A 21,734-nucleotide genomic window follows, 5' to 3' on the forward strand; every position below is an offset into this window, starting at 1 on the left:
AGAGAAATTGGGGGTTTAGGGTTTGTTGTGAGCCCGGTGTAAAACAACGAGTTGGGTAGTAAACTCGCAAAACTACCGTATTGTAATCTTGGATTATAGTGGAAATACCCAAAGGCGCTTTGGGGAGTGGATGTAGGAGCGGTGGAAGCTCCGAACCACTATAAAACCGTGTGTTTGTGATTGTCTCTTCTCATCCCACTATCATTACCTTATTTTATATATTTGTGTGTTTTAATTTTAATTAGCCGAAGAGTTTTAAAACACCCAATTCACCCCCCTCTTGGGTGACCATCTCTGGGCAACATATTGCAAGTGGATTAATTAGTTTACTATATGCAGTGAATGAAGAGAATGGAAGAGACAATGAAACAATCACAAACACAAGAGATTTTATAGTGGTTCAGAGCTAACCCTTGCTCCTACGTCCACTCCCCAAGCTTCACTTGGGAGTTCACTATAATCCCTCGGATTACAGCCGGTTGTTTTACAAGCTCACAACCCAACTTGTTGTTTTACGAGATCACAACGAACTCGGTCGGTTTTCACAGGCTCACCGACTAGAACCACCCGATTGTTTTTTCGGAATCACAATCGAACCCTTACACCGTTGGTTTTAACTTCGGCTCACCAACAAACCTTAACACCCTTGATTCAATCCCCCGATTGAATCAAGTAACAAGAAAATAGTTTGTAAAGAATACAGGAAAAGCTTCTTCAAAAGCAAATATGAACAATATAAATAATGTAGAGTTAGAAGCCCTCAAACAGATTTTGGATGTGAGGAAAGGGGCTTCTCGAACTCTGCAACCTCCTCTTGAATGGGCTGAAGATTTGCTGTCAGATGAGGAGCCTTGAATGCGAGGAAGATGTTTGGAGGATGGACTTCAATGCACTTCTTCCTTCTTTCTCTTGTATTTTCTCTTGAGAGGCTTTGGTTGGTGAAAATCACTTTTACTTTGACTGGAGTCTCTCACTTCTCTTCTATTACTGTTTGCTCTGGCTATTTAAGCAATCCCCATAGAAAAATAGCCATTAGACTCACTTTTAGAGCCGTTCTGTACAGTTTGCAACTCCTGACATAGTGTCCGTTGGGATCGGAGTTGACTCGCTCGATCTGGAGTCGACTCGGCTGTTGCTGGAGTCGACTCATGCTTTACGGGAGGCGACTCGCCCACTATTCAAAATTTGAAATAAAGTGCTATTCCGTTCTGGAGTCGACTCGGCCAAACTTGGAGTCGACTCGCCAATGTCCGGAGATGACTCGCCCCCTCCGAAGACGACTCGTTCTCAGGGTTCCAGAGATCTGTTTTTCTGCATTTCTTTCTCGAGTCAACTCGGATCATCTTGGAGTCGACTCGGCTCTCAGAGCCCGAAAACTGATCCCTGTGTTTGGAGTTGAACTGCCTTGGAGTCGACTCGCACTTTGTTGGAGTCGACTCGGCTCTCAGAGTCCGAAAACTGTTTCTCTGTATTTTGAGTTGAACTGCCTCGGAGTCGACTCGCTCTTTATTAGAGTCGACTCGTGATGACCCAAAGATTGATTCATAGATTGATTTTGATGATCACAAAACCTTGAAGTATAGATACTAATGTTTATGTTGCAAGGAGAAAGATATTTATTTTGCAAGGAACATAGCAAGTTGGAAGAACACAAGAAGGCCTCCAAAGCTCTCAAGTTGGAAGAAAGCTACAATTTATTGGCCCAAGCTTAAAGTTCAAAGGATTCAAATTGGAGGAGTAAAATCAAAAGAAAAATTCAAAAGAACAGTCTTCGAGTCGACTCCAGTGGAATTCGAGTCGACTCCAGAGAAGTATGAGTCGACTCCGGAGAAGTATGAGTCGACTCCTAGGAGTCACAGGCAGAAAAGTCAGAGAGCAGTTTTCGGGTCTGAGATTCGAGTCGACTCCAGTGGAACGCGAGTCGACTCCGATGGTTGGTAGGTCGACTCCGAAGAAAGCAAGAGTCGACTCTCAGCGGAACACAAGGAAAAAGTCAGAGAGCATTTTTGGGACTCTGAGATTCGAGTCGACTCCCGCATTGCACGAGTCGACTCCGAGACTCCGCGACCATCAACAGACAGAAAACCAAGTTACTGCCTCTGAGATTCGAGTCGACTCCCAGACAGCTCGAGTCGACTCCAAGGCAGCGCTACACCAAGATGGCAGAAGGTTGTGTTTCACAAACTGAGAGCCGAGTCGACTCCAAGGAAGTTCGAGTCGACTCCAAGACTGGACGAGCCAAAAGACAGAGGATCGGGAGTTCGGGGTCTGAGATTCGAGTCGACTCCCAGGACAGTCGAGTCGACTCGAGAGGACAAAATTCAAAATTGGATCCACGGACTTCAGTGGATGAGCCGACTCCGAAATTGCCAAGTCAGCTCCAGAAGTTGGCGAGTCGACTCCGGGTTAAGACGAGTCGACTCCCAGTCGAGGATGCACCATAATTCAAATTTGGAACAGTGGCCGAGTCGTCTCCAGTAAAGCACGAGTCGACTCCTGCAACAGGCGAGTCGACTCCTGATCGCGCGAGTCGACTCCGATCCCAACGGTAATATTGTCAGGAAGTGCAGACTGTGTCCAATGGCTCTATTTTTGTCTCTAACGGCTAGATTCTTGTTTCCACGCCATCTAAAGCTATAAAAACAAGAGGAGAGCTAGGGGAGAAGGCATGGAAGTGGGAGAGATCATCTAGGAAAGAGATCTCAAAGAGATTACAAAGGAAATCTCCCACAAGCACAAAAGGGCCATCCAAAACGAAATAGAGAGAAGAAGAGCATCCAAGTGAATCCGAAAGCTTCCTCTCCATCCGCGTGCTGCCTCGGGGATCCTCTACTTCATGCCAAATCAGAGGAGGATCAAGTAAAGAAGAAGCCGAGCTCCTCCATCTTCAAAACTCGTTTGAGGGCTTCTCTTTACTCTATTTGTTTATATTGTCATATCTGCTTGTTTAAGAAGCTTTGATTTGTTTTTATTCTTTGTTTTAATATCTTGTAACTTGATTCAATCAAGGGATTGAATCAAGGGGTTAAAGGTTTGTTGGTGAGCCAAAGGGAAAACCAACGGTGTAAGGTTTGTTGGTGAGCCAAAGGGAAAACCAACGGTGTAAGGTTTGTTGGTGAGCCAAAGGGAAAACCAACGGAGATAGGTTTGTTGGTGAGCCAAAGGGGAAAACCAACGGAGATAGGTTTGTTGGTGAGCCGAGGGTAAAACCAACGTGTAAGGGTTTGATTGTGAGCCCGGGAAAACAATCGGGGTTGGTTCTAGTCGGTGAGCCTGGGAAAACCGACCGAGTTCGTTGTGCGCTCGTAAAAACAACAAGTTGGGTTGTGAGCTTGTAAAACAACCGACTGTAATCTGTAGGATTATAGTGAAATTCCCAAGAAGTCTTGGGGAGTGGATGTAGGTGCTGGGGTGCACCGAACCACTATATGTCCTTTGTGTTTGTAATGCCTCTAGTTATTGTCTAACTAACACACTTACTTACTTAGATAAATTGCTTGCTTAATTCTTATCCGCACATCCTTTAGTTGCAAGCATATTTAATCAAGTCGAAGTCTATACATCAAACCCTTGCTAAGTTTAACTTTCACTGTGCATCTATACAACTTAGCATAGTTACTCATAAAGTTTTAGAAGTAGCATAAAAGTTTTAAAAGACCCAATTCACCCCCCCTCTTGGGTTGTATCTACTGGGCAACATGTGGTATCAGAGCAGGTGCTCTAAGTTTAATTATTGATCTCACGATCAAGAGCCAAAGATCATGACAAGTCAAATAGATAGTTTTCTAGGAGAAGGACAATCAATTGATACACCTCCACTATTTAATGGCATAAACTATACACATTGGAAAATACGCATGCGCATTTTTATTCAATCACAAAACTATTATTTATGGAAAATCATAACAAATGACCTTCACACACTCTCACAAACTATTAATGAAAAGGACTTAGCACAATTGAACGCTAATGCTATGAACATGTTATATTGTGCTATTCAAGAAACGAAGTTTAATGAAATTTCTGCATGCTTATCTGCTAAGGAGATCTGGGATACTTTAGAAAATACTTATGATAAATCTCAGACTAGCTCACATGTGCTTCAAATATATACTAACAATGAGACTGCAGAAAAGGGTGTTGAATCTCCCTCAGTCGAGTCGACTCTCAAGTTCACCGAGTCGACTCCAATAAGGTCCGAGTCGACTCCGAGGCAAATCAGCTTCCTAAAGACAAAGAAGAAAAGGAAGCAAGAAGAAAGGAAGAAAGAGATAAAAAGGAAGAAAGCCTTGACCAAGAAAGAGTCAAGCCAGAAAATAAAAGTTAGGAGCGACAATGATGATATTAGCTCCAAGAAACTACAAGAGGTAACTGACTTGTGCTTTATGGCACAAGAAGACAAGGTAAAAACTGAATCTACTCTTACATCAAATAATTTTCAAGAAGAATTTTCTTATGATGAATTATTAAATGCTTTTCATGATTTGTATGGTGAATGTAGAAAATTAGCTGTAAAGAATAAAAATCTTAAGAAACTAAATCTGAAAATTTCAAAAGAAAGAAATTCTAATGATGAAATACAAGAGAAACTAAATTCTGAAAATGAATGCTTAAGATCATTTTCAGAAGAATTGATTCAGAAAAATCATAGCTTAATTAAAGAAAATCAAAACTTAAGCGAAGAAATTAATCAATTAAAATCTTGCATTAACAAATTCACCGTAAGCTCAGAAAGATTAAAAATGATGTTTGAAAGCCAACATGCTGATTTTGATAAATCAAAATTTAGCTTGACTCCTTCACTTAGCCATAAATCTCTAGAGAAAAAGGTTATCAATTTACCAAGCAAACCATTAAATAAGATAACTTATTTCAAAAATGAAAAGGATGGGAATAACAACTTTACCTATCGTTCTAGTATAATTAAATCAAATGGTAAAGTTATTACTATTAAACAGATATGGGTTCCAAAAGGAACCATATGTCCTAACTCTCAAGGACTCAAGCAAGCTTGGGTACCCAAAATGAGAAAATGAGGATGTACACATAGGTGTACCAAGGTACCCATGGAACATAAAGAAACTTAAAAAGTTATTAACAAAAAAAATAATAATAAAATCAGTAATTCTTGCATCTCATCATTATTTGTGCTTTAGTATTTGATATGATTTGCTAGTAGTGATCAATTTTGTGATATAGAAAATACTTTTGGAAATATAATCAAATCATTTCATTTTACTCACTAGTGGATAAGGTGCTAAATGATTAATCAACTTATTAAGAATAACTCTATGAATTCTCTATATGCTTGATTGAGAGTTTTTATCTATGGCATTATTGTTTATTGATCATAGATATGATAATGTGTACTTGGTATGCTTTTGAATATATGCACTATGAATACCAAGATTAAAGAAACCATATTTGGCATATGAAATCAGCTCATGCTAGTATGTACTTAATCTCAAAAGACCTTGCCATAGGCTTACTTAGATTATCCTCTTAAAGGTCAAAGTTTTACTATGCATGCTAACTAAGGAAACAAACAAAAATAATTTCTAAATCTAGAGATGTTGTTTCCAACACTAATTTTTCAAAAGCTTACATTAGCCTTGTTCTTGGCACTCAAATTGAAATATTTTCTGCATTGGCACAAACTCACAAAAAGCGATCAGATGATAAAGGTTTGCAAACTATGAATCACGGCATAGTTTTGAAAACCAATTTTTGTGTTAAGTTGTGCACAGAAAATAATATTGAATACAATTCTTTCTGCACCAAGAACACTATAGGTAAAATAGGATTAATAGAATCTTTGAAGAATTGAAAAAGGCAACGTTGTATGATAGTCATCTACTTAAAATGACTTTTAAAAGCTATCATCACTGCTTGTCATACATATGACTTCTATTAGATCTATCTTTGATGAAAACTTCTTTTGATCTTCTGAAAAATAGAAAACGAACTATTGCGTATCTCTCATATTTTTCAGTCGTACATGTTATGCTTGATATGTTCTCTTGAAAAATAATGCCAAATCTAATAAAGATATTTCTATCCTTGGATATCATTCATCAAGCAATGCATATAGAACATTCATGAAAAATTCTAGATGTAGAAGTATCAATTCATTTTATTCTTTATGAGACTAATGATCTATTATCAAAATACTAAAATCAAATTATATGGTTAAATCTTTTACATATAACAATCTGAAAAACTTGTTAATTAGAACCAAATTGGATTTTTCAGATATACACTTAATGATGACTACTAAAAGATTAAATCAAGAAAAGATGAAATAGATCGTGATAAGATTCTTGCATGATTAGAAGTAAAAATCACCTTTATCATTTGTTTGCTTTATAAACGTTATATCCTATCAAATGAGTGTGTAGAATGGACTCCTATGTGCTTACTTTATATATGTTAGATAACTACCATATTTGAAAACACTCATTACAAATATGATAAAGCATTATATGATTTGAAACAAGCATCAAAAGCATGATATAAAAGCTTAAGCAACCTTTTTGATAGAAAGTAATAATGATAAATCTATGTATCAAAAGGAAGAATTTGTGACATTATTTTTGGTTCTACTAATGAAGATTTATATTTTTACTAAGCTCATACAAGGTGAGTTTGAAATATATATGATGAATGAATTAACATCTTCTCTCAAACTCCAAATTAAGACAAACAGGAAAGGGGATCTTCATTGACCAACGTTAGTCCACAAGAAAATCCTTATAGAAGATTGGCATGAAGAAGGTATATCTATGACCCCATCTTGTAGAATTTGAAAAGGATGAGCAAAGTAGATCTATTGTTTAAAGCTGTATTGAAGCATGATAGAATAATTATTTTATCATACAGCTAGTAGACCTGAATGTATGCTTATTATGTGACCTTGTGCAAGACTTCAATCTAACTTTAATTAATCATATTTTATTGATAACAAATAAATCATAATCTGAATTTTGATAGAAACAAATGTTTAAGATAAATTGATTAAAACATAGTTAACATATCTTATTGATAATTATCTTAAGCAAATAGAATCTAAACTAAATTGACTTAAACTATCTTGGTTAATGAATCTATCTCTTTAGTTCAAATGATATGTGCTTGCTTATATTTAGGCAATCTCTTGAGTAAAGTGACTCAACATGCAACTATTGTCATATCTTATATTGAGTCATCTAGTTAAAAAATATATATGTTGGATGAATGCTTTGTATCTTAAAGAAACTAATGACCTTCCTTCAAGAAAGAAAAATGAGAGATTTCAACTTGAAGGATATCTTCATGTAAGATACACTAAACATTTACATGCAAACAAGAGAGAGGATCTTCTTCAGCCAAAAGTTCACACATAAGAAATCTAGTTTGGCTTGAAGAACATATAATGAATAGGTAATTTAGATACCTTTCTCACAAATTAGTTGAGCAAAGTCAGTAACTTAAATCTTATTATGGCATGATTAAATTCTTTAATTATTAATTTTTGATATCATGTCTATATGTGTATTGACTGACTTATACTTTTAGAAATTATTTCATGGTTTGCCCAAACTAAAATATATCTTTGCCTATGTCATAACCATGAAATACACAAGTATATGCTTAAAATGTTGATGTAAAATAACTTGTGAGAAGTTATGAAACCTTGAGCATAATGAAAATATTGTTTGCATGATATACATATATATGATACGTAAGATTAATTCTCTATTCTGCTCTCTCATGAAAATTACTTGAGAATAACAAAAAGAGAGAGAGATAAAGAAAAGAAAATGGATATTATTCAAGAGAAGTAAAATCCAAGTAGAGGCAAACACTTCAACCTTAAGGAAAAGCAAAACAAACTTAATATATTCGACACATTTGTGAGACTTGTGTGAGCATTCTTTTGGAAGGGATAAAATCCATAATTAATTACACTTAAATAGGGAGGTTTTGAAGTAAACATTTTAACCTTTCTATATTGCTCATCATAGGGATGGTGCCAATGGGGAGGCTAGTGGTAGTACCCGGCACTATTTGACCCAACTATTCGGTGTAGGGCATATTAGGGACGGCACAAGAGGGAGGCTAGTGGTAGTACCTCGTGCCCCTTCCCAACTCCACCGGATAGGGAGCAAATAGAATATAAAGCATAAGAAAGTTGAAAATGAAAGACAAAGTAAATGAAAATATATAAGAAGAATCAAGTCTAATTATTAGTCACTTGGAAACACACCATAAGGATGAAGTCAATGCAAGATGATATTTAAATAGGGGGAGTGTATTTGAAAAGAATTGACTTTGATCCTTGACATGCTTGTTATTATTATTTTAATGCATGACTTAACATTTAATATATTTTGCATATAGTATGATGTCTTGATTTATGGGTTCTCAATATTTTGTAATGTTTCATACTTGGACAATTTGATTGAATGCATGAATTGCTACATAACATCTTTTGTTTAGTTTTATTGAAAAGAAATTTCAGATTTGTCATTCACAATCATTGTTAAAATCTGAAAGCTAAATAAAATTGTAGAAAGGAGAAGAGAAGAATATCTCTATTTAGGGAAAATAAATTGATTTTGATCTATCTTTCTACTCGCCTAACTTTGATACATAATGTCCTAATACTTGTTAAAATATCCTTTATTTTGTATCGAAACTCAAAATTAAACACAAAGATTCTGAAAGTGCTTTAATGGTATTGAAATATGTATTTTTCAATCATAATAATTTAAGATGAGCCACAATGTGAAAGATATATATCTCAAATTATGACTTAAAAGGCCTCTATTGAAAATCTTTATGAAATTCAGAATTTGATTTTGTATAAAAGCTTAAACTCCATATGATTACTAAATAAAATGTTAATGTAAGAAAAACAGAATTTATTTTGATTGCTCCGATACGCATCCGAAACATATCTTTTCTTATCATTAAAATGTACCAATATTGGTCTAAATGATGTGTCTTTCAATGATCTTGATTGCAAGTAAATATTTTTAAAATATATGACTTTATTTTAATATTTAAAAATTTATTGAGTTTCATGTATACATTGCTGAAAAATTGTAATTAAGAAATTGAGTTCTATAAATACATATACTTCCATGATCATCTATATGTTTTTTCTCTCCTATATCATTAAAGACTTTCATCAATAGAGTGAATGATCTAAAAGAAAGAAAATGTAAATGCTTTTGAAAGAAACTAAGCTTCAAATGAATTACTTTTGATTAATATTTCCATACATTTTCTCTAAGATTAGGAGAAAGCATACTTGTTCTTAAAAGATTAAAAAGAATGATTACTATAAATTGTGAATATTTCTAGATCACTCTACGTTCTTGATATCATAAAGTTTCAGCTCTATTCACGTTTATCATTAAAATCTGAAATTCGACAAAAGAAAAGAAAGATTAAAGAAGAATGCATCTTTTAAGGGGGAGCTTTAGATATTCAGTATCCTATCCCAAAGACACTTTATTTTGATACATACTTTGAATTTTATGGATTGATTTTGATGAACCTCCTTATATTGCAAGACATGTTTTAATTTCCTTGAGATGAGTTCTATAAAGGTTGTCTTATCTCAAACCTTGAGTCTTATGAAAATAAGCTGAAATATATTTTTGAGATTGACAATCTTATTGAACATTATCTTAGGATTCTAAACTCTTAAATGGAATGATCATTTGAGGGGGAGAAAGAAAATTTCAGAAGGAAAGATCTTATGGAACTTAATCGCATAAATCTATAACTAAAGGAGAGAGAAAGAACACTAAATGAAAAGTGATTCTAATACTCTCCAATATGTATCATCTGAAATTTAAATCTGAAAATCTGTATGATACACCTTGAGGCGTGTTATTTGGTTAGTATATCTCATGCATCACTCTTGAACCAAACTGCAAATCTTAAGAGCCTCTAATTTAATGAAAAAGGGGGAGAATAATGTGTTAAATATTCTTGAGTATCTCTTAGAAAATCTATTTTTGGAACTTCACTAATGAGCTCAAATTGGCTTGCTTTTTGGAACTTCAATTTTGTGCAAATTCATTATTTTATGTATCAAATTGTGCTTATTTTCTAAAGAAATAAAAGAAAGTCTTTAAAAGAGCTCTAAGATGTATCAAAAATTGCATGAATGTATATTTTGATATTTGTGCCACAATGCTCCTATTATCATAAAAGAACTTTGAAGTCATTAAGAAAATTAATTAAATTGCTCTCATGGTTGATAAAATACTTAATAGATTGGGCAAAAGGTCTTAAATGAACAAGCTTTCATACTTAGTGAAGAGAGGTTAGATCTCCACTCATGTTTTTCCTTGAATATCATTAACCTAAGGAAGATTCCACCTACACTTGTTTAGAAAACTATCAAATTAAAAAAACCTCTTGAATTCACACTCGATGTGTTCTGCTCTGATCTTTGTACTTAATGTTTCACTATCTTTTTGATGTTGTCAAAAAGGGGGAGAAATATCTAAGTATATGCTATATACCTCAGAATGCTTTATTACTTTGAATTGAATACAAATCAGCTTAAAATTTAAATATGTTGATTGTGTTAAGCTGATTAAATCTAAAAGCATTATCATGAAGTATGTTTTTAAATATATATGTTTTCCACTTCATGCAACTTAGCTATGTATTACTTCTAGAAATCAATATCTTTTATATTGCATATACTCCAAGTTTTGTCATCATCAAAAAGGGGGAGATTGATGACCCAAAGATTGATTCATAGATTGATTTTGATGATCACAAAACCTTGAAGTATAGATACTAATGTTTATGTTGCAAGGAGAAAGATATTTATTTTGCAAGGAACATAGCAAGTTGGAAGAACACAAGAAGGCCTCCAAAGCTCTCAAGTTGGAAGAAAGCTACAATTTATTGGCCCAAGCTTAAAGTTCAAAGGATTCAAATTGGAGGAGTAAAATCAAAAGAAAAATTCAAAAGAACAGTCTTCGAGTCGACTCCAGTGGAATTCGAGTCGACTCCAGAGAAGTATGAGTCGACTCCGGAGAAGTATGAGTCGACTCCTAGGAGTCACAGGCAGAAAAGTCAGAGAGCAGTTTTCGGGTCTGAGATTCGAGTCGACTCCAGTGGAACGCGAGTCGACTCCGATGGTTGGTAGGTCGACTCCGAAGAAAGCAAGAGTCGACTCTCAGCGGAACACAAGGAAAAAGTCAGAGAGCATTTTTGGGACTCTGAGATTCGAGTCGACTCCCGCATTGCACGAGTCGACTCCGAGACTCCGCGACCATCAACAGACAGAAAACCAAGTTACTGCCTCTGAGATTCGAGTCGACTCCCAGACAGCTCGAGTCGACTCCAAGGCAGCGCTACACCAAGATGGCAGAAGGTTGTGTTTCACAAACTGAGAGCCGAGTCGACTCCAAGGAAGTTCGAGTCGACTCCAAGACTGGACGAGCCAAAAGACAGAGGATCGGGAGTTCGGGGTCTGAGATTCGAGTCGACTCCCAGGACAGTCGAGTCGACTCGAGAGGACAAAATTCAAAATTGGATCCACGGACTTCAGTGGATGAGCCGACTCCGAAATTGCCAAGTCAGCTCCAGAAGTTGGCGAGTCGACTCCGGGTTAAGACGAGTCGACTCCCAGTCGAGGATGCACCATAATTCAAATTTGGAACAGTGGCCGAGTCGTCTCCAGTAAAGCACGAGTCGACTCCTGCAACAGGCGAGTCGACTCCTGATCGCGCGAGTCGACTCCGATCCCAACGGTAATATTGTCAGGAAGTGCAGACTGTGTCCAACGGCTCTATTTTTGTCTCTAACGGCTAGATTCTTGTTTCCACGCCATCTAAAGCTATAAAAACAAGAGGAGAGCTAGGGGAGAAGGCATGGAAGTGGAAGAGATCATCTAGGAAAGAGATCTCAAAGAGATTACAAAGGAAATCTCCCACAAGCACAAAAGGGCCATCCAAAACGAAATAGAGAGAAGAAGAGCATCCAAGTGAATCCGAAAGCTTCCTCTCCATCCGCGTGCTGCCTCGGGGATCCTCTACTTCATGCCAAATCAGAGGAGGATCAAGTAAAGAAGAAGCCGAGCTCCTCCATCTTCAAAACTCGTTTGAGGGCTTCTCTTTACTCTATTTGTTTATATTGTCATATCTGCTTGTTTAAGAAGCTTTGATTTGTTTTTATTCTTTGTTTTAATATCTTGTAACTTGATTCAATCAAGGGATTGAATCAAGGGGTTAAAGGTTTGTTGGTGAGCCAAAGGGAAAACCAACGGTGTAAGGTTTGTTGGTGAGCCAAAGGGAAAACCAACGGTGTAAGGTTTGTTGGTGAGCCAAAGGGAAAACCAACGGAGATAGGTTTGTTGGTGAGCCAAAGGGGAAAACCAACGGAGATAGGTTTGTTGGTGAGCCGAGGGTAAAACCAACGTGTAAGGGTTTGATTGTGAGCCCGGGAAAACAATCGGGGTTGGTTCTAGTCGGTGAGCCTGGGAAAACCGACCGAGTTCGTTGTGCGCTCGTAAAAACAACAAGTTGGGTTGTGAGCTTGTAAAACAACCGACTGTAATCTGTAGGATTATAGTGAAATTCCCAAGAAGTCTTGGGGAGTGGATGTAGGTGCTGGGGTGCACCGAACCACTATATGTCCTTTGTGTTTGTAATGCCTCTAGTTATTGTCTAACTAACACACTTACTTACTTAGATAAATTGCTTGCTTAATTCTTATCCGCACATCCTTTAGTTGCAAGCATATTTAATCAAGTCGAAGTCTATACATCAAACCCTTGCTAAGTTTAACTTTCACTGTGCATCTATACAACTTAGCATAGTTACTCATAAAGTTTTAGAAGTAGCATAAAAGTTTTAAAAGACCCAATTCACCCCCCCTCTTGGGTTGTATCTACTGGGCAACAACTCGGCTCTCAGAGTCCGAAAACTGTTTCTCTGTGTTTTGAGTTGAACTGCCTTCTAGTCTTGCTTTCCTCTGAGAGTTGACTCGTACTTAACTAGGAGTCGACTCGCCAAACTTCGGAGTCGACTCGTAACCTTCTAGAGTCGACTCGGCTGCAGGGTCTGAAATACACTGTTCTGTCTTTCTTCTGTTACCTTTTGGAGTCGACTCGGAAACGTCGGGAGTCGATTCGGCAACCATCGGAGTCGACTCGAACCCTTATGGAGTCGACTCGTTGACAGGGTCTGGAAATCAACTTTCTGTCTTTCTATCAGTTCTCAGTCGGAGTCGACTCGTAGTGTACCGGAGTCGACTCGAGCATGTGTCAGAACTTCTGAAACACTTGGAGTCGACTCGTAACCTTCCGGAGTCGACTCGAGCTTCAGACTTTAGTTCAAACTGAGTTCCATACTTAGCCAAAATGTATTGAACCGAAGCTAGAGACACTTAAACATAAATTCACAAATATTTAGCTGAAACACTATATTGAATTCATCAGTATAACGTAAGATATACTCAAATGCTTTGAGCTCATCAAAATCAAATAGGGTTATAATCAATCACTCCACATTCCTCCTCCCAAGCACAATCAAAGGTTGATTGAGAGGGAGGACATCAGCCATCAAAGTTATCTCTGCAAAGGAGCTAGCACCCCGGGGAGATAGAAAGCTTGGATTGGTTCCTGCTTCGTGTGGATACCCATAGAGACCGGACACTTGAATGGCTTCAAGCAAACCTTCATCCAAAATCACGATCATCAGTTTGTGGTGATCATCTATCCGCACAAGGTGAAGATCTGATCTTCTAATGTTTTAAAAAAAATTTTAATCCTTATCTATCTACGAACGGTTTTAAACAACGTTCATGCGATGAACGGTTGATCCCGTGCATGCCTCTTCCGCTGCATCTGAAATTTTTAAAATTTTTCTGTGGCATAGGCTGGTTTCCAACAGATCCATGCCTGCCATATCCAATGGTAGCTTTAGCTTCTTGTTTTCAAAATCATGCCATACTGAATATCATGGTAGGTGATAAACTGGGTCTGTTTGTTCTTCTGAAAAGTAGAAATTGCTAGGTTTTTGTTGTCATAATAGCTCAAAACTCAAAATTAATTGTCTTTGTTTTGTTCAATTGTCATTGCAGCAGTAGAATGTCAATTGTCCAAAGGCATATTGTTCTAAACCATTGGCATTAATGTCTCAATGATCTTCCAAGCTTCTTATGATTGACAATGAAATATAAGTATAGTTACTTTCTACTATATCCCTTAAAATTTCATCCCAAGTCTGTGGCACCATTCTTTTTTAGCCACGCTGTCTAACGCTGTTTTGCTTTAATTGTGGAAAGAAATCCCTGCAACTTTAGCTCAAGAAAAATGTGCTAGAATGTCGAGTGGAGAAAGCTTGTTTTAATACGACGATGAATGATGGAGGAATATGCAATTGAAAATAATGGTGAATTTTGTGCAGCAGTGGTATTGGATAGCCAGAAAGAAAAAGATATTAGAGAGCCATGATCATAGGTAGCTTTGTTGTCACTGATAGGAGCTAACAAGAGACTATCACCGTAAAATGAAGAAAGGGGATTTGTTATACAGGTTACAGGTTACTTATGAGTTGTTGGTAATAAGGTAAAGGAATACTTCGATGATTTCAGTTACTTACTATCACATAGGAAGAAAAAAAAATTATGGTTAACCATATAAAAAATTGACAGAGAAATTGAGGAAGATTAGCTGGGCACAATCTCTTACTGCAGGGCTGTCGAAGGTCCAACAAAGGCTGGTATACAGTTACAAGGCCTTGTACTTTGGGGGACAAAGATCCTATGTTTTATAGATTAGCTGGTATGCTTGTGGTTTAGCTCCGAGTTCGGATAGCTAGCCAATTTTAGAGTATTTGGTCATGCAGCATTGGCCTTCCATCAAGCACAACCGGAAATACTATGAGCATCATTGATTATGTATTAACTTGCTCTCGTAAAAAGCCTACTCGTTACAGCTATACGTATGTCATTCTATAGTCGAAACTGGCTATATAACAAGACCATTACAACATATTGTGAATCTGCAGAGTATTAGCTCGAAACAATTGACTACAGAGGGCTACTGCACTAAATACAAAATGACCCTACTTCTTGGGGACTTGAGGAAAGCATTTTAGTTTCTCATCTTTCCACTATAGCTTGGAATTTTTCCTTTGCTATTTCACCATTTTAGATCAACTGCAAAAATCCAAGTCCCATGGAAGATTGTATGATGATGCATCATATAAGAACAAGTAAGTGGAGGTGTGATGATAAAAGAATGTAAGGATGACCAAGTACATTTGGTGAACAGTTGTTTTGAATTCTAGAGGCGAGAGTACCATAGTTGATACGACTTCAAGCAATATGTTGGAGATTGTTAGAGTTAATGCCCTAAGAATGTTATGATTGTTATATGTTGATTTATTTTTTGATCCATGCATATTTAATTATAATTCTATCAGTAGGAGATACCAGAAAAGAGAGAAGAAACCTAGCCTATGGATAAGTTGAGATGATCTAATTCGTAAAATCCTCGCAAGTCTATGTAAATTTGCAGGACCGTACCTTGATTGCACAAGTGCAACTGTTCCTACCCATATTTATGCTTTATCGTAGGTGCTTTGCTTGTCGAATTTTTTCTTGAAAAAGAATTTGACACTAATTCTATAGGATTGAAAATTGAATTGATGGTGGGTTATGAAGATTAATCAATTCTTTCATGAATAGAAGATTCATTTCTTAGATGCTTCTATATTTCTCCAATTTAGCATCACTTAAGCTTAATTTTGTTACTCTTCCTTCAATTATTTACAAAAATCATTGGAGGCTGAATCACTTGGTGGTGAGAGATGTTTAGGAATGTGTTTCTGCCCAAATCCAAGCTAAGAGAACTAGATGAGCTGGTGAATGGAGAGTAGTTGGTTGTGCTCAGACGAAATGGTCTGTTTGGAGCTACTTCTCCAAAATTTCTGTCTGACTTAGGAATCAAAAGCACCCTTGCAGACAAAATAAAAGTAGTATCAGCATAAGAGTGATAGTTAGCGTTCCTGGAGGTCCCTCCGAGTCTGATATTTATAGGGATGAGAGTATAGAGCCGTTATCCGAAAAAATCAAACACATCTTAACCATTGGACGTGCAATAACTGTATGATCATACGTGCAATTATGGTCTAACATTCAGGACGAGTTGTAATCATTCTGTAACGTATCTTATAAGTGTGTATAACTATAACCGTCTTTTTAATGGACTTTAATCGCTTTAAATATATTTGAATCAGAAATACATGACTAGTTGCTACTAGTCATCTGACTGGCCAATTTGGTCAAATGCTCAAGTTGGTAGCTTGGTCTATAGCTTAGATCAGCGGCTCGGTTAATGAATTCATGCCATATGAGGAGGCAAGAGTATCCATGACCTATTTAATGGGTTTTTTGACTTTTTGCTTTATGATATCTTATGTAATTTTTTGGTTGCTTAGTATACTTAATGGTCTCTATGTTTAAGTCCCACTTTATATTAAAAAAAGAGAAAAAATAGCCTACGCGTTTTATGGTATGAGGGTGTGTCTTTTGAATTCCTCTTTGAAAGGCAAGAAGAGGATGGTGAAGCTTGGTAGGAGAAATTTCTTGAGTAGATTTTGTGGTAAAAGAAAAAAGACTACAAGAAAGAAAGGCATCTTCCTAATTGCTGATTTTCTGCATATTTATAAATTATATTTTTAGTTTTTTATACTTAAAATGAAGAGTTTTTAAAGTGGATTTGAGTCTATCTTGTGCCCCATTGTTCAGCTCTATTTTATATTGTTATTGGATGCCGTTTGCATATTATTGGCATATATTTTGCTCTTACAAAATTGGTATCAGAGCTTGGTGTAGTAATTTGGTAGTTGCGTTGTGCCTTGCTTGCATCTAGAGTTTGAAATTGGGGCTTTTGGAAGAGTATTGAGATTGAGCTTAATATTGGTGTAATTTGTAATTAAAATGGAGAGTAATATGCTTTCTATTCAACTTTCTAAATTAACTAAAGGGGACTATGATCGTTGGAGTATTCAAATCAAAGTTTTGTTGGAATCTCAAGATTTATGGGAGATAGTCGAAAAAGGATTTAAAGAACCTAGCTCACCACAAGAAGAAGAGAAGCTTACCAAAGGTCAAAAAAATATTCTCAAAGAGTCAAAGAAGAGAGATAAAAAAGCTTTATTTGCCCTCTACCAAGTCATTGATGAGGCTAATTTTGAGAAAATTTTGAATGCCAAAATTTCAAAGGAGTCATGAAAAATTCTCAAGAATGCTCATAGGGGTATTGACAAAGTTATAAAGGTGAGGCTCCAAATTTTGAGGAGAATTTGAGGAGTTAAGCATGAATGAGTCGGAGTCCATTTCGGATTATTTTTCAAGAGCATTGTCAATTGTGAATGAAATAAAAAGAAATGGTGAGGAGATTGATGATGTTAGAGTGATAGAGAAAATTTTGCATTCTTTGACCTCAAAATTTGAGCATGTGGTGATAGTCATTGAAGAGGCAAAAGACTTGAGCACCATGACAATTGATCATTTGATGGAATGCTGCAAGTTCATGAGCATAGATTGATCAAGAAGTCTTCTAGTTCTTTAGAACAAACTCTCCAATCCAACCTCTCTTTGCAAGATGTCAAGGATGAATGCCATGTTATTAGTGCTCAAAGAGGCCAAGGTAGAAGCTATGAGAATGGCAATCGTGATTTTATTTCCGATGTCGATTAAGTTCCAAATTTACACAGAAATCTTTTGGGCTTGGGTCAATTTTTGGAGAAAAATTATAATGTTAATATAAAAAACCGCTCTCCTATTTTGTGGGATAGTCATTGTAATTTAATTACTCATATAAAAATGTCTCATGGTAGAATGTTTTCTTTGCATGTTCAACATGATGTACTCAAATCTCTTAGCTCTATTACATATGACAATTTTTGGTTATGGCATTTGAGATTTGGGCATCATAACTTTGGAGGCTTGAAGCTCTTGGATACAAAGAATATGGTGAAGGGGTTATCACTTATTGATCATCAACATCAAGTGTGTGAAGGGTGCATTCTTGGAAAGCATCAAAGATCAAGATTCACTAAAGAAATGAGGTGGAGAGCATCAATAATATTGGATCTTGTGCACACCGATATTTATGGCCCTTTGAAGCCTATGTCAAATGGCAAGAATCGGTACTTTATTATTTTCATTGATAATTTTAGACGGAAGACTTGGGTGTATTTCTTGAAAAGAAAATCTGATGCATTAGATATTTTTAAGGAGTTTAAAGTTTTTGTTGAAAAGCAAAGTGGTTACCAATTGAAGGTTTTGAGATCCGATAGAGGTGGAGAGTATACTTCCAATATTTTTAAAGATTATTGTAAGAAGCATGAAATTATGCATCAAGTAACTCCATCCTACATGCTTCAACTTAATGGTGTTGCCAAAAGGAGGAATCGGATAATCTTGGACATGACAAGGAGTATGTTGAAAGAAAAAAAGATGCCTAGAAAATTTTGGTCCGAAGCGGTTCATGTGCCGTCTACTTATTGAATAAATGTCCTACAAAAAGGGTTCATTTGAAGACACCGGAAGAAGCTTGGAACTCTTTCAAACCAAATGTCTCTCACTTTAGAGTTTTTGGATGCATTGCATATGCTAAAATTCCGGAGGCTAGAAGGATAAAGCTTGATGATAAGGGCGAAAAGTGCATCTTTCTTGGTTATGGTGGACAAGCAATGGGCTATAAGTTGTACAATCCAATTACAAAGAATGTGTTCATGAGTAGAGATGTTGTGTTTGAAGAAGAACGCATATAGGGTTGGAACCAATATGAGACTACTCTAATTGAGCTATAAGTTGAACAAGAGGAAGTATCAAGACAAGTTGATAACGAGCCACAATCATCTCTTCAAGAATTTTCTTCTTCATCATCATCCTTGTCATCGAGAGAAAGTTCTAATGAAATTCCACTCAAAATGAGAAGCTTGAGAGAAGTTTATGAAACTATGAATAATCAAGATGGTAATCTAAATTTGTATTATTTCTTCATAGATTATGATTCTATATGCTTTGAAGAGGCTATTCAAGAAGATAAGTGGAAGAAAGCAATGAATGAAGAGATCAAGACAATTGGAAAGAATGATACTTGGGCTTTGACAAACTTACCATAAGGAAAAAAATCAATTGGTGAGAAGTGGGTGTACAAGACAAAGAAAGATGCAAAGGAAGAAGTTTAAAGATACAAAGCAAGTTCGTAGCAAAAGATTACAAGTAACAACATGTACTTGATTTTGGTGAAGTATTTGCTCCCATTACTCGGTTGGAGATTATTGGATTGGTTCTTTCTTAAATGGTTTTTTTGAAGTGGAGATTTATAGAACCACCTTTGGGGTATGTTAATGTAGGCCATGAAGACAAAGTGTACAAGTTGAAGAAGGTTCTTTATGGGTTGAAGCAAGCACCAAGAGTATGGAATATAAAAATTGACAATTATTTTCATGACAATGGCTTTGAGAAGTGTGCTTATGAGCATGCTTTGTATAAGAAGGTGACTACTAATAGAGATGTATTGATTGTGTGTCTTTATATTGATGACTTGATCTTCACCGGTAACAATCCAACTTTGTTCAATACATTCAAGAAGAGCATGATCCGAGAATTTGAAATGTTAGATATTAGCTTGATGACTCATTTTCTTGGTATTGAAGTGGTGTCAATGGAAGATGGAATTTTTATCTCTCAAAGTGGCTATGCAAAGAAGATTCCCAAGATGTTTGGAATGGAGTTTTGCAATCCGGTTAATACCCGTTTTAAATATGGCTTGGAGTTGAGAAAGAGCATTGAAAGTGGCAATATTGATTCTACTTACTTCAAAAACTTGGTTGGAAGCCTCCGATATCTCACTTGTACAAGACCATATATTCTTTATGGTGTTGGGTTGATTAGTAGATATATGGAAATACCAGATCATTCACATCTCAATGCCGCCAAGAGGATCCTACGCTATATTAAAGGTACACTCAATGATGGTTTATTCTATTTTCATTTATATGATATTAGACTTGTGGGTTATTTCGATAGTTATTGGAGTAGAGATCTGGATGAAAGGAAGAGCACCTCTGGCTATGTCTTCTTTACGAAAAATGGTGCATTCATTAGTCCTCCAAGAAGAAACCAATTATAACTTTGTCAACTTGTGAGGCGGAGTATGTGGCAACAAATTCTACCGTTTGTTATATTATTTGGTTGAGAAATTTGTTAAACTATTTGGATTTTTTAAAGAAAATGTCGTGGAGAATTTTGTTGATAATCAATCGACAATTACTTTGGTCAAGAACTTGGTATTTCATGAGCGAAGCAAGAATATTGATATTCGCTATCATTTTATCCGAGAGCATGTAAAGGAGAAAAGACTGCAATTGGTGCATCGTAAGTCTCAAGACCAAGTGGCGGATATCTTCACTAAGCCATTGAAACATAATGTATTTAAAAGATTGAAGAACATGTTGGGCATGAAGACTTTTGGAAATTGGGCTTAAGGGGGATGTTAAAAATGTAAACCCAATTTAATGGTTTCTTTGACATTTTGCTTTATGGCATCTTATGTAATTTTCTGATTTCTTAGTGTACTTAATGGTCTCTTTGTTCAAGTCTCATTTTATATTAAAAAAAAAAAACCAGCCTATGGGTTTTATAGTATGAGGGTGTGTCTTTTGAGTTTCTCTTTGAAATAGAAGAAGAAGGTGGTAAGAACTTAGTAGGAGAAATCCTTTGAGCAAATTTTGTGTTAAAAAGTAGAAGACTACAAAAAAGAAAGATATCTTTTTAGTTGCTGATTTTTTGCATATTTTTAGGTTATATTTTTAGTTTTTTATGGTTGAAATGAAGAGTTTTTTGAAGTGGATTTGAGCCTATCTTGTGCCCCATTGGTCAATTCTATTTTTTATTATTGTTTGATATTATTTATATGTTATTGGCATCTATTTGCTCCAATAGAAGCAAGAGTATCCATGACCTATTTCTGAAAACCAAAAAAAAAAAAAGATAGCTAATGTGGCAAAGCCTAATTAAACAAACAGCAGCTCCCTTGATTCTCTTCTTGCAATGCCCAGCAGGCCCCTTCCAGAAGTACCCATGCAAGTTGCAAACACTTCATATATTTCTTTCCACCATCACCTTGCTGCTTCTCCTCTCGGTCCCTCCCATCCCCATTCTCCACCCTTGTCCAAATCCTCACACTCCCCCAACTCCTTGCAATTCCCAAAATCCCCTCGCTTGTACTCGTAATAATACTACTAAGCCTTCTAATTGAACGAGATCCATCTCAATGAGAATTCGAGGCTGAAAGACTCCACCTTTGAACTCCTCTTCCTTTGCTCTCGCCGCCACCCACACTCCCTCCCCGTCCCCTCCATCAAATTCCTCTGCTTCGAATGGTACCTCCTCCCGCTGCGAAGGCCTCGATCTCTTGGTGCTGGCCGTGATCGAAGTCAATGGAGACAGAGTTCTGCATACCGAGAGGAATGCAATTAACGGAGTTAAAGAGGAAGAAGATAGATCTGGGAAGAGAAAAGAGGAAAAGGGCAGCGAATTCGAAGTGGGTTCAAAGCCAAATAAGCGGAGGAGGCAGTTGGCAATGCCCTCCAGGTACCAGGATTCCGTGCTCCAGCCGTGGAAGCGGCGAAGCTGCCGTCGACCAATTGGGGCCAAGCGATCAGGATAAGAGAAAAGGTCGGATTTTGATG

Source organism: Phoenix dactylifera, chromosome 18 (genome assembly GCF_051530095.1).
Source record: "Phoenix dactylifera cultivar Ajwa chromosome 18, Ajwa_hap1_PhDact_Kaust_v1.1, whole genome shotgun sequence".
NCBI classification, from domain to species: domain Eukaryota; kingdom Viridiplantae; phylum Streptophyta; class Magnoliopsida; order Arecales; family Arecaceae; genus Phoenix; species Phoenix dactylifera.